General features: G+C 44.0%; 1 protein-coding gene across 1 annotated transcript in view; it reads left to right on the top strand.

Moving 5' to 3' along the window:
• Window positions 1-13,014: 13,014 nt before the first annotated feature.
• The window catches only part of LOC139374727 (centrosomal protein 44), a 40,092-nt gene continuing 39,065 nt past the window's right edge, over window positions 13,015-14,041 (top strand). The window contains exon 1 of the mRNA XM_071115844.1: window positions 13,015-13,123. The gene's annotated coding sequence lies outside the window, so the exon portion shown is untranslated. The remainder of the gene's footprint in view (window positions 13,124-14,041) is intronic.

A 14,041-nucleotide genomic window follows, 5' to 3' on the forward strand; every position in this document is an offset into this window, starting at 1 on the left:
ATGCTAACGCTGACAGCGCCGTCACTACTACTGTCTATTAGCAGTGTTTTGGTAACTCTAGTAGTCGGACAGCGTTACGTTGTTCAGGATGCCGGTGTGAGTGTATTTGTTTGCAATATGACAGTCCAACCAGAGTGTTTTTTCACTTCCTACTCTCTTGCACATTCTTATGGAGCAAAAGGTTCTTTCTGAAGGCATTGGTGAAGCAACAATTGTGCATCAAACGTGACTCTCTTTCATATTCGTATTCTCTCTCTCTCTCTTTCTAGCAGTGGTGATATTTGACTCTGCAGAGGCAATCCCTCATCTTACATGGGCTCCAGCTATACCATAAGGGGTATTAGCCTTTAAGTGTGAAGGCAATCTGGCGTCTCATAGAGATTTGGTTGGACTTAGCAGGGCCACTTTCGGGCAAGCATCCAGGGGAGTCACCGTGACTGCTATTGAAACCAGGGGAGTCACCGTGACTGCTATTGAAACCAGGGGAGTCACCGTGACTGCTATTGAAACCAGGGGAGTCACCCTGACTGCTATTGAAACCAGGGGAGTCACCGTGACTGCTATTGAAACCAGGGGAGTCACCGTGACTGCTATTGAAACCAGGGGAGTCACCGTGACTGTTATTGAAACCAGGGGAGTCACCGTGACTGCTATTGAAACCAGGGGCGCGTTTAGTGAACGCTGTTGAATGTTTGAGATAGATATGTCATGAACAGCTATGTCACAGAGGCACGTTTGTTCTGTCTACCATACTTGTATTGAACCATTCTATACCATTAGCCTATTGAACATGCCAGGTTGGTTATTGTACTGTGTTTAACTGCAATTTCAGATAGCACACTTAGGATATAACTAATACTATAGGACATGATTTAGGCTACCAGTGCTTAGTGAACTAGCGTAGGTCAATCTCTTGTTTCCTCCCCATATATTTAATTGAAAAGAAGCACTTTTGTATCAGTTCTACTTGTAGGACTGCAGTTAGGAAACTACAATGGCTGCATAAAGATGTCCTCCCTCCTTCTGCCGTCTATCCAGATCTAAGAGCAAGATCAAAGCAACGCCTGTTTTTAACCATTTCAAAATGGATTCTTTGATTTATCTGCCAAGCAGGAAAACTGTCAGTTTTTGCAATTTCCCCCCACAAAGATGATCTTATGAGCTGGGAATGATAGACTGTACTCCGAAGGGCATTTGGGAACAAGCCGTTGCTTCTGTTTCAAACAATGGACCAGTGTATTCAAATCCAGCTTATTGGCACTGATTGCTTTTACTCCACGTATTATCACTAGAGGTTTTCCTCTGTAGCAGATGTACTGTGAAATCCATGGATTAGATCTTTGGTTACTTTAGTAGCCAACTGGATTAACAACTCAGGAAATAACAGATTCCCTAGATTCCCATATCAAAAAGAAAATGGCAACCCTCTTTCTTCAGTTTATTCATTACGTAATCATACTAGAGTTTAGGCTATACCAAGCGATCCATAAAAGGTCGTTTTGCTCCAATCTCTGATATAATACAACGTTTGATACAATATCGTGGTTCATTTCCAGACAATACTCATATCATTGTTTACTCTTCGTACATTCCCCCTAGCCAGGACTGCAGTGAGTGAGTGGTCAGTCATTAAATAATAGGGGCCTGTAGGCCTGCCTGGTTGGTCGAGCCCAGCTCTAACCCCAGCCAGAGAGAGATGGAAAGGATTCGGTCCAGATTGCAGATTAACCATGAGGGGGTAATTAGGCCCTAAAGAGAGGAGCTAAATTAACCTCCAAACCAAGACTCCTGTTGTTTTTAGTCTTTCTGGAAAATGTGGATTTTCTGATGATAGCCATTTAAAGGTGTCAGTGCAGAGCCGGGGTTGAATTAGAGAGGGGAGGCCACTACACACACGCACACGCACACACACACACACACACACACACACACACACACACACACACACACACACACACACACACACACACACACACACACACAGTGAATTAAGGGGAGCCACTACACAGTCTAAACAAGCAATCTTCTCCATTATCAACAGTCTGACAGCCTAATAGGGCCAGGACAACTAACCGGTTACATGACCAGGAAGCCTGACGCCCTCGCCACGGTGACAAAAGACCGACGGCTATCATTGAGGGTGGGTAGGAGGTTTGCGGAGCGTGGTGTGGTGTGTTCGCCGCCCTGGCGCCACCTCTTAAATTCCTCAAAAACGTTACCATGGAGATACCAATACATGTAGTATGGGTCCAATTTGATATCCATTGATTTCATCACAAGGTTTCTGAGGTATGATACCTTGATGAAATACATAGCGAAGCTAAATATCCATTCTTAGGAATAAATATATACTACACACCACATGAATGTCACATGTTTTCTTCTTGTTGCATTATCAAAAGTTGTAGGCAAATTGTTTCCGATATTATCAAGAGATAAATGTTCAGCCTCCGTACAAAAAGGTTTCACTTCTGGGGCCATGACAACTAAAGCAAAGAACTACCATGAAGGTTCAAGAGGTTATAAAGGTAAATGATTTCATCTGCTGTGACCAGAGACCAGGGTATGGCAGCAGACGTGTAGACCAACCAATGGCGTCGTGATGAGTCCGGTCGGTCCATTTTCTCCCTCGGAGAGGTGGAAATGGCTAGTTAGAGTGCTTAATCTCCAGAGACGCCTCAACACTCCCCTCCCCTGCTTTTAAGTAGAACCTTCTGCCCTGCAGTCAGCCCTCGGAGCTTACATAGCCCTGGAAAGCGTGTACACACACACACACACACACACACACACACACACACACACACACACCGCCCTGGAAAGCGGGCAGCACCAGGGGCAGGCATAGGCAGCTGGAGTTTGTCAAGCATGGCCAGGGACATTCTTGTTAGTGTAGCGTAACCTTTTCTCCACTCACACAGATAACACTGGCACCTAGCTGGCCCTCTAATCTCCTACCACTGCCAGTAGGTTGGGAGTTGGGAGCTGGGACTGGGAGCTCCATAACACCAGGGGCAAGAGGGGGTTAACTTATTCCACCAGCCCAGCAGTGGGCCACCGTGGTTGGGGTAGCAGGGGGTGGCAGAGGATGGCCTGGGGAGGGAGGGGGGCTGGAAGCCTGACGGACCCACGGTTCTTGTGACCTCACTAAGGATGGAAAGTGTCTGGCTGCTGGGATAGGGAGATTATTTATTGCTTATCTTGTGAGATCCTTAGCGTGGCTCTTTGGTGGAAGAACAACATCGGTCACTGTTCCTAGCCAGTTGACTTGACTCTTGTATCTCTGCTGTAGCCCTATGATTCATGGCTGTAGTGTGTTTCATAATGGGGACAGTGTTTGACCTCATTCTTTTTTGGGGTATCTTATCGCAAAAACAACTTGTTATAGAAAAAGTTATACATTCTGATGTAATTCTTAAATTGAATTTCCTTTATTGTATTTAAAATATAGTTTGATTGACTTTATTTGTGCATTGGCTACTTATGGCATATGAATGTGTGTCTGTTTAAAGAAATTAATCTACATTTTCTGTACCTGAGTTTGTAAATACTAAAGGTAATAAAGTCAACGCTGAAAAGACTTCATTCCTGTCACAATCCCAGGAATATTCCTCCACCCTACTCTGGGTTCAAGGGCCTTACTGCCGTAAGGGGGGGGGGGGGGGGGGTGGTAGTTTGGTGGGGGAGGGGGGTGGGCTGTAGGAGACCCTACATGTGTAGTCCAGATGCCCAGTGTAGTGGAGATGGGCGTGAGGCGGTCTAGCGGTGGCTGACAATGTCTGCGTCTCTATTCCCTACATAGTGCACTACTTTTGATCAGAGCCCTATTGGCCTGAGTAAATTATATTGGGATTAGGGTACCATTTGGGACCGGGACAATAATACAGGGGACAGCGGGTATCAACCAGAGAGAGAGAGGCCGACTACACCTCATCACCCCGCGCTGCCGGCTAATTGATTTCACAATTATACCCCCCTCCCCTCCTCCACCCCCCTCCCAGACGGTATTTCTGAATAGTATTCTTGAAAGGTGGCCATAAAAAATATCCGGGGATACAGGGTGTGCCAGGCTTTCATCCAACAAAATCTCCTCTCTCTCTTTCTCTTTTGTTTGTTCTCTCGCTCTCGTTTGTTCATTCTCTTTCTCTCTTGTTCGTTTGCTCTCTCTTTCTCGTTTGTTCATTCTCTTTCTCTCTTGTTCGTTTGCTCTCTCTTTCTCGTTTGTTCATTCTCTTTCTCTCTTGTTCGTTTGCTCTCTCTTTCTCGTTTGTTCATTCTCTTTCTCTCTTGTTCGTTTGCTCTCTCTTTCTCGTTTGTTCATTCTCTCTCTCTCGTTTTGTTTTATGCATTCAAAGCTGTCACACCTGAATTTTTGGCATGCGTAATACCCCCTCACCCACCACCCGCAAACCCCATTTCATCCACCTTTCCTCGCCAACCCACACCATTGTAAAAAAAAAGAAAAAACTCAAAATGGGAACCATATTGTTACTTCCCTCAGTCCCTTCCCTCAATCCCTTTTCTCAGTCCATTTTCTCAGTCCCTTCCCTCAGTCCCCTTTCTCAGTCCCTTCCCTCAGTCCCTTTTCTCAGTCCACATAAGGATTCCAACCTTAACCGTAACTGAACACGGATCGAAGAATTCCGACATTCTGCATCATGATAATTAAATGAGGTGTGTTCACGTGGGTCCCGACCGGGGAGGATAAATCACGGGTTGTGCCGGGCGCCGTGACACGTCCGATCACTCTGCGCCCCCTCCGCCTCTCAGGGCCCCAGAGTGGAAATCAAAGCCAGGGGGAAAGAGATGGAGATGACCAGAGAGTCTGGCTGTCTCTGACTACTCAATCGCCTCTCCTCTCCTCCACCTTTTGAACCCTAAGGCAGAGTGCAGACTAGAGCCCCTCTAACTGCCGGGAGTCTGGGGGCCTGGCTGGCTGACTTCTGTGTGAGCGAGGACTTACTGACTGAGAAGGAGGAGAGATAAAAAGTAATCCGCCATGAATATGAATGGGTTTGGATGGAATTAAGTTAGTCTCAGGATAGAAATAGAATCACAGTGGTCTACATGTTTTTCAACTGTTCTAGTGATGAAATTTCTATGGTTCTCAGTGTGTTTGTGATGACTAGTGGGTTGAATGTGGAGGCAATGGTCTGCTCCAGCGTGACTGCCTATCTATCTCTGAGAAGACAGGAAGTATTTATCAGTACTGTGTGGAAACAAGACAAACAAACCCAAAAGGACTGATGATGGGACACAAGCCTTTCCATTGATGTTCTGCATGAGAGCAGACAGGCTTATAATGCTGATTAGGAGTCGTTCTTTTATCTTCACATTTTGTGTCGTCTGACATTTTAGTGTCTGCTTTTTGATATAGAGATACAGAACAGCACGGTCTGAAACGGATAAGTAAAATCGAAGGAAAAATATGAATTTGTTAAATACAGTTGAAGTCAGAAGTTTACATACACGTAGGTTGGAGTCATTAAAAATTGTTTTTCAACCACTCTACAAATGTCTTGTTAACAAACTATAGTTTTGGCAAGTCGGTTAGGACATCTACTTTGTGCATGACACAAGTCATTTTTCCAACAATTCTTTACAGACAGATCATTTCACTTATAATTCACTGTATCACAATTCCAGTGGGTCAGAAGTTTACATACACTAAGTTGACTGTGCTTTTAAATAGCTTGGAAAATTCCAGAAAATTATGTCATGGCTTTAGAAGCTTCTGATAGGCTAATTAATTTACATCATTTGAGTCAATTGGAGGTGTACCTGTGGATGTATTTCAAGGCCTACCTTCAAACTCAGTGCCTCTTTGCTTGACATCATGGGAAAATAAAAACAATCCGCCTAGACCTACAGAAGTCTGGTTCCTCCTTGGGAGCAATTTACAAACACCTGAAGGTACCACATTCATCTGTACAAACAATAGTACGCAAGTATAAACACCATGGGACCACGCAGCCGTCCTACCGCTCAGGAAGGAGACGCGTTCTGTCTCCTAGAGATGAACGTACTTTGGTGCAAAAAGTGAAAATCAATCCCAGAATAACAGCAAAGGACCTTGTGAAGATGCTGGAGGAAACAGGTACAAAAGTATCTATATCCACAGTAAAAGGCTGCTCAGCAAGGAAGAAGCCACTGCTCCAAAACCGCCATAAAAAAAGCCAGACCACGGTTTGCAACTGCACATGGGGACAAAGATACTTTTTGGAGAAATACTTTTTGGAGAAATGTCCTCTGGTCTGATGAAACAGAAATAGAACTGTTTGGCCATAATGATCATCGTTATGTTTGGAGGTTAAAGGGGAGGCTTGCAAGCCAAAGAACACCATCCCAACCGTGAAGCACGGGGGTGGCAGCATCATGTTGTGGGGGTGCTTTGCTGCAGGAGGGACTGGTGCACTTCACAAAATAGATGGCATCATGAGGTAAGAAAATTATGTGGATATATTGAAGCAACATCTCAAGACATCAGTAAGGAAGTTAAAGCTTGGTTGCAAATGGTCTTCCAAATAGACAAGCATACTTCCAAAGTTGTGGCAAAATGGCTTAAGGACAACAACGTCAAGATATTGGAGTGGCCATCACAAGCCCTGACCTCAATCCTATAGAAAATGTGTGGGCAGAACTGAAAAGGCGTGTGAGAGCAAGGAGGCCTACAAACCTGACTCAGTTACACCAGCTCTGTCAGGAGGAATGGGCCAAAATTCACCCAACTTATTGTGGGAAGCTTGTGGAAGGCTACCCAAAACGTTTGACCCAAGTTAAACAATTTAATGACAATGCTACCAAATACTAATTGAGTGTATGTAAACTTCTGACCCACTGGGAATGTGATGAAAGAAATAAAAGCTGAAATAAATCATTCTCTCTACTATTATTCTGACATTACACATTCTTAAAATAAAGTGGTGATCCTAACTGACCTAAGACATGGAATTTTTACTAGGATTAAATGTCAAGGAATTGTGAGAAACTGAGTTTAAATGTATTTGGCTAAGGTGTATGTAAATGTCCGACTTCAACTGTAGCTTTGAGCTAAAAGTTCAAATATGGAGCTTGCTTACCACCAGCTGTGGTGTTGAATGCAGCAACAGAGCACTTGCCATTGCAGCGGTAGGAACTATCTATCATGATTAGCTAGTGACACATTTTTCTCGCTCCCCGTGGCTAATGCAGGGAAAATGGGCAGGGGCACCTGGCAGAGATGAGGCACCCCCCCACACACACACACACACTCACACACACACAAATACACACAGATGAGCGCCATTTGACTTTGGCACACTAGATTGGCACAATGCCCCTCTCCATATTAGCCTGGTCCATGTGTAAATATTTCCCCTGGTTACACAGCCTGTTGATCTTTCCGATCTTTCCATATTTATATTGTATTCAAAACATTTATTATCGGGTCAGGTGCAAATTGTGAATGGAAAGCAACGCGATGTGGAATAAAAGTGTTGCACCATTCCATCATCCATTCCATATCGGCCTGATTTATCCACATTCTGTGAATCTAAAAATAAACAGTGACAATATTAATCTTTCCACAGTGTGCAGGAGTGACTGAATCATTTTAATCGAAGACGTGTGCCCTGGCGCTGTGCGTTTCCTGTTTTGTGTGTGTGTCCGTGTGTGTGCGTGACAGGGACGTACACAGTCCAGGCCAGCCCTATGCAGCCACTACCAATAACACGGAGCTCTCTGACGCTCTGGGAGAAACCTCATCAAACAACTCCATCGTAAAAAGACGAGATGAAGAACATTTTAAAAAAGAAAATAAGAAAAAAAACGGAGAATTAGATGAATTAACTGTCAGAGCAGAATCACTGTGCTGTACAAAACAGAGGAAGTATAACCCGTGTACAGCCAAATGAGTGGGAGACTCATTCATCTGCCGCGGTCAACTCTCCTTTTGATTTACGGCCTGTTCGCCTTGATTAAAAGTCATTTAAGAGATTGATTGCAATAGAGCTATTTATTAAATCAATGAAATAATAGCGGTTGCGAGATAGCGTCATAGAGCTCATCACTATAAACCACATTCTTTAACCCTTTAGTTGCATAATGGGCTATGTGCACAACGATTCTGAAGCTATTATAACTCATTGCAGAGAAGTCTGTTGGTGGCTGTTGCCGGTAGTGACCCTGTTGCTAAGGCAATCATCACCTTAAAACCACAAAATGACCTATGACCTTTCTGCTCCCTTCCCTACACAGAGCAGAGGCCTGCACTCGGATACCCCACACCACCGACTTTAATGGAGGCTTCTCTTTCTATCAGTAAAATGATACATGCCAGAAAAATATTTTCTTAGTGATATATTAGCCAATCAAAATAGTTCGACAGCCGATATGAAAGTAAGATATGACAGGCCAAATGTGTCAGAGTGTGCGCCATATATTTGGACGCTGTAATGCCTTGATACAACTGTTTTTATTTTGAGTAGTGGTTCTGTAAAAAGACATGCAATATACCACCGGGTGATCGAATATATTTATCATGTACCAGTGACTCATTCCCAGTCAAAGTCACGTCGTCCAACGTCAGCTAAATAAATCACAGCGTTAACTACGACAGTGGATCTGTTTCATGTTAGCATGTAAATCAACGATCTACCCGACGTTACAATCCGGATATAACCACGTTATCAAACCCTTCTCTCCATATCCACGTCGACTTCCAAGAACAACCATGCACACGAACACACACGCACGCACGCACGCACACACACACACACACACACACACACACACACACACACACACACACACGTGCATTAGGCATCAATTACACATCGCCCAAATCCAGTTAACCCTATGGTAATAAACCCAAACCCTTGCCCAGGGGCGAGTCAGGTCCCAGAACCACATAGGGGACAGGGTTAAGTGAATTAAAGCAGGGCCAGCAAGGTATCTGGTGAGTGTCAGAGGGCCAGGGGGCCGTCTGGTCCGGCAGCGCTGATTTCACTACACAGTGATTTGGCCCCCCTCTAGTGTTGTTGATAGTGATGGTGATAGCCCACCTTCACTGATATCCTGTCCCGTTCCTGTGTTCCCCCGCCGTTGGCTGGTTGGGGTCAGTTCCATATCAATTCAGTCAGTTCAGGGAATATACTGAACTTCTGATTCTAATTTCAATTTTCCTCAATGTGTCTCTATTAGAAAAATGAATTTGAATTAAAAAGGAACTGACCCCAACACTGCTGGACACAGACGATAGACGGACATACGGACAATGGTCAAATGAGGGTCTGTGTGTTTGTGTGTTTTTGGCCGGGGTGGAAATGGAAATGGGGTTTGAGAGCCGACTGCACCGAGCAGCACTCTGATTCAATTAGCAGTACACAGCAATCAGTCGTTGGCTCTTTTCTGATTTATAGTTTCCTGTTTCCCCCTTCTCTCTCTCTCTCTCTCGCTCTCTCTCTCTCTCTCTCTCTCTCTCTCTCTCTCTCTCTCTCTCTCTCTCTCTCTCTCTCTCTCTCTCTCTCTCTCTCTGCCGTCTCTTTCTGTCCTTCACTCTCTCTCTGTGCCCTCCCTCTCTTTCTGTGCCCTTTCTGCCTCTCTATCTTTCTCTGCCCTGCCCACTGCCCTCTCTGATACTGTGTAAAGAGGTTTCAGAGTCCAACTGACCAAAACAGTCCTAACCCTCCTTATCGGTCAGCAGCCCAGGGCATCTAGGCTGCTAACCGGCAGGTCATTACTAACTGTATTTATTTAAACATGAGAAACACTTCCTTCAGGGCAATTAGGGAAATCCTCAATGGCTCGTTGAAGAGGACTAAGGCTTTGGAAGTCTTTGCAGGAAAAAGAAAAGGGGATATTTTGCATTTGAAGATGATGAGGGTATATGATACCGCACACTCTGGGCGGACAAGAAAATCATTTATAACCGAGCAGGCGGGAGACGGGGCAGCATAATGGGGGCCTTTGAGCGGCGGCAGTGCCACCCGCAGTCACAGAGGGTTGCCGTGGCCGCCGACATGAAAGCTGGCACGCGGGTAACCTCTGGGTTGCAGAGAGATGCTTCCTCTAATGGCTAATGACTGGTGTATGACCCATATAGAAAAACACAAAGGGGATTCAGAAATAAGTACGGCTATACATGGTGTCGTTTCAATTTCTCTACTGTAGGGACATTAACGCACACACACACACACACACACACACACACACACACGCACACACAAACACGCACACACACGCGCGCACACACACGCGCGCACACACTGTAATGGTTCACCAGTCGAATGAAACCTAGAAAGGAGACACAAAAACGACGAGACGGCAAACAAATTTGGAGTTATCAGTGTGTTTCTGTGGGAGTCTGTATTCGATGGAGTGTGCGTGTGTTGTTTTTGTGGGAGTCTGCGCTCGTTGGAGTGTGTATATGTGTTGTTTTTGAGGTAGTGTGCGAGTCCACCAAACTACCCACGACCAGGATATCCAGCAAGCATCCTCTTGCAGTGTTCTGGCAAACCTCACTTTACCCTAAGCGCTTTACATGAGCCCTTTAAAACAGCTGATGGTAAATTACTTTGTTGTGCTTTCATTAACAGTACATGGGGATATTCAGAATGTAATATCACTGTGGCAACTAGATTATTTGCAACATAATATATATATATAATTTTTCATTCCCTGCTTTAGATATATACAGATGATTTAGCAGAAACGTGTTTCATTTCCATAACCTTTCCAGAAAAAGAAATGGAATGCAGTAGAAATGATTTAATCGTAAGTAATGCATACGCAATAAACCGTGTGATACTTTCATATGCATTTAACTGGATATTATCTAGCTGATTATCTTGTGCTTTAGTGAAATCTGAGTCTAACCCTTCTCAAGTTACCTTTGAAAAAGCTCTTTGTGCATTTGCAGCAACATTTACAGTATGTTCGTTACATGAATCCAATTATGAAACGACAAGGGGCCTGTTAGGAAACAGTCATTTCAGAAGTCCCTATCTGGAACAGGAACAAGTGCCGGCCAGTCGGTGGTCCAGCTGTGACCCCCTGGGGGCCAGGTCATCCTGACAGTCTTGTTAATGTCCCCCCATCAGGCTGGTCAGGCGTCTAGCAGCTGGTCTATATAGCCACTGGCCCCTACCCGGACTAGTCCACTAAAGCATCTGATTTAAGGCCGTTTGTGACATCAAGGCTACTGCAGTTACCATTCAGGCTCCTAATCATGTTAGCCCCCCTCAACGACCAGACGCCCCTCCATCCTCCTTTCTCTCTGATGACTAATCAAAGGCCAAGGGGGTGACTGGGACTGCGGTCTGCGCATGGTTGGCCTGGTCCACGTACTGTCGACTCAGGGATGACCGACCAACCGTCTGGTGTGATCACAGTGATCAGATAAGGGAGCAGAGCTTCTGATAGCAGCAGGCTCAACGAGCCACAACCTCACAGAACCCAGCCAGCCCAACAGTCACTAAATAGGGCCTGGGTTCAATCAATCAGCCACAAGTGGTGGCTCTTAGTTTTCTGTTATCTTGATATTATCTAGAAATCTCCCCTGTGCGTAATGGTGAAACGATTGGACACTTCACTAATGCTGTAAAATGACTGAGTGAAAGCGAAACCCCGAGTATATCTTGAGAACAAAACTCAGAGGACTTTTATTGTGTTCTAAAACACCTGTAAATAATCTAGCCTTTTGTAGGCTAATCCTGTAAATACAGTTTGTAGCCTTGTATAACCATCCTGGTAAACGATGTGCATAATTATGATGAAATGTAACCTTGGGAGATATGCTCCATAATTATCACATTTACACATGTGTAACAGACTCATGTCCCAATAATAACACCCGAGTATAATAAGGCAATTTATGCTGAGCATTTCAAAATGTTATAGAAGACACAACCGACTGTAGCCTTCACATCCTGTATGTATAAAAACCCCTGACAGTAAATGTATTGGGTTATTAAGGAGTTATCCCATGACGCGTAAAATTACAACACAATCAACAGAATGGATCTGTGTACACCCGAACCATGGCAACGCAGTCATATTATAAACCTCTGAGAGCATAATAAATAAATCAAATGACAAAAATACACCTCACTCTGAGAGAGACAGGGTCGGAGAAGGTAAAAGGCCTTCCCTCCCATCTCCCCATGGGGAAATCCACCACTGCAGATTTGAGCGTCACACACACACACACACACACACACACACACTGACCTTTGATATTATTATAATAATAATCATTGAATTCCGTCGTAGATCACTTTAAACATCAACGTTAGGATAATATGGGAGTAATGGGGGATCGGACAACACTTTGATATTTAAATATATGAAAAGAATCTCAGGTGAGATGTCTGTTCCCCTGTAAGCTGCTCTGTTCTAGGTTGAATTAAAAGCCTGTCAGACAGACATGGCTGCTTCCTCTCCTTTGGTAGAGAGGATGTCCTACATACAAATAAAATGACTAGAATGGATATTCTCATTCAAATCAAACTGTATTTGCCACACGTGCCGAATACAACAAGTGTAGACCTTACTGTGAAATGCAAGTCAATATTCCTGTGATGAGGGCCTTTTCTCCTGTTCTAGTAGTTCTATTTCTATAGTGGGCTCAGCTTCGAGCCCCCTGCCTGCCTAGTCTGCCTGCCTGTCTGTCTGACTGTCTGTCTCCCTGTCGGTTGGTCTGTCGACCTGTCTGTCTGCATGTCTGCCTTGCTGCCTATAGCAGGGGTCTCCAACAGGTCTATCGCTAGATACCAGTAGCTCGTAGCCCACCTATGAGTAGCTCGCCAAACAATTTCCGAAAGTATGTGCAATTTTTCACGTGTTCCATCGCAAACTGTCATAAACAAATTTCACAGGTATCAGACACAAGCTCCCAGCTACAATCTAATGAACGCAACCTTGATATTATCCCACCCCTGGTTGGCCCCCATTGGCTTAAAAAAGCCAAACCTAACACGATATCTGCCAATTAATTTCCAGCAATATTGTCTGTCTGTGTGGTGCAGGCATTTGTCTATTACTCCATGCGTAGCCAGTTGATGTGATAGCCATATTGTAGGTTGACAGAAATACTTCTCAATGAAATGTTAACTGCAAAGTAGGATTACCTGGCAGAAGTATACCTTGAGTGAGTATATCATTTGTATCTATTACTTGTTATTAGCTAACTTTGCCAAGAAATGAGGAGCAGCAGTACAGAACCATCGCTAGACCTGCACATTAGACGGCACATTCCTCACTCACTAGATTAGCAATTAAAGGGCCAGATGCGCAATGAATTGATTGGGAGTTACACAAACAAAAATTAATGTTTTCTTCCAGACCTAAAAAAAATGGTCTTCTGATGTGATTTAACCATTGACATGGACTCAGAACATCCAAATTACAAAAAAATGAGAATTTTGAGAGTGGATCAACTAAAAGATATCTAAAACCAGGAAAAAATCTAACTGAGAAAACATAATTTGTTAATATATAAAACTTTTTTTATTTATTTTTTTTATCAGATTTTTTAGGGCCCACCTTAGAGTTGTTTATGAACCATTATTTTACCAGATATATTGACAGAAAACAGCATACAAGAGAAGGTAGTGCACTAAGGACCAGGGGAAGAGTTGCAAGGGAGAGGAGAAGAGAAGAATGTGCCTATTTGAAAGCTAGAAAATGTACATTTTTTAAAAGTAGCTGTCATGCTAGAAAAGGTCTATAGCCTGCTGAAATATAAATGTAATGCAAGAGGCACCAGACCTCAGACACACAAATTGGAGAGGTTGGAATCAGCCCCACAGCGGGGAAGAAATGCTGAATAGAGAAAGAACATTTGACTTTAAATAGTAAGAAAATATAGTAAAAATTAAACACAGGAGGATGGGAAGCAGATACGGTCACAGGAAATTACAAACTCTTAGTTTACACGCATGCAGAGGTGAGGTAAAAAAAGGGTCTATTTTGCCATTTTAACAGGCCTGTAAAAGTTGTCTTTCGACTAACAAGGTAGGTTAACGCGCAAAGTACACTCACTCTGTCATGAAGTTCTCTTTATAAG

The sequence above is a fragment of the Oncorhynchus clarkii genome, chromosome 19 (genome assembly GCF_045791955.1).
Source record: "Oncorhynchus clarkii lewisi isolate Uvic-CL-2024 chromosome 19, UVic_Ocla_1.0, whole genome shotgun sequence".
In the NCBI taxonomy this organism is placed as follows: domain Eukaryota; kingdom Metazoa; phylum Chordata; class Actinopteri; order Salmoniformes; family Salmonidae; genus Oncorhynchus; species Oncorhynchus clarkii.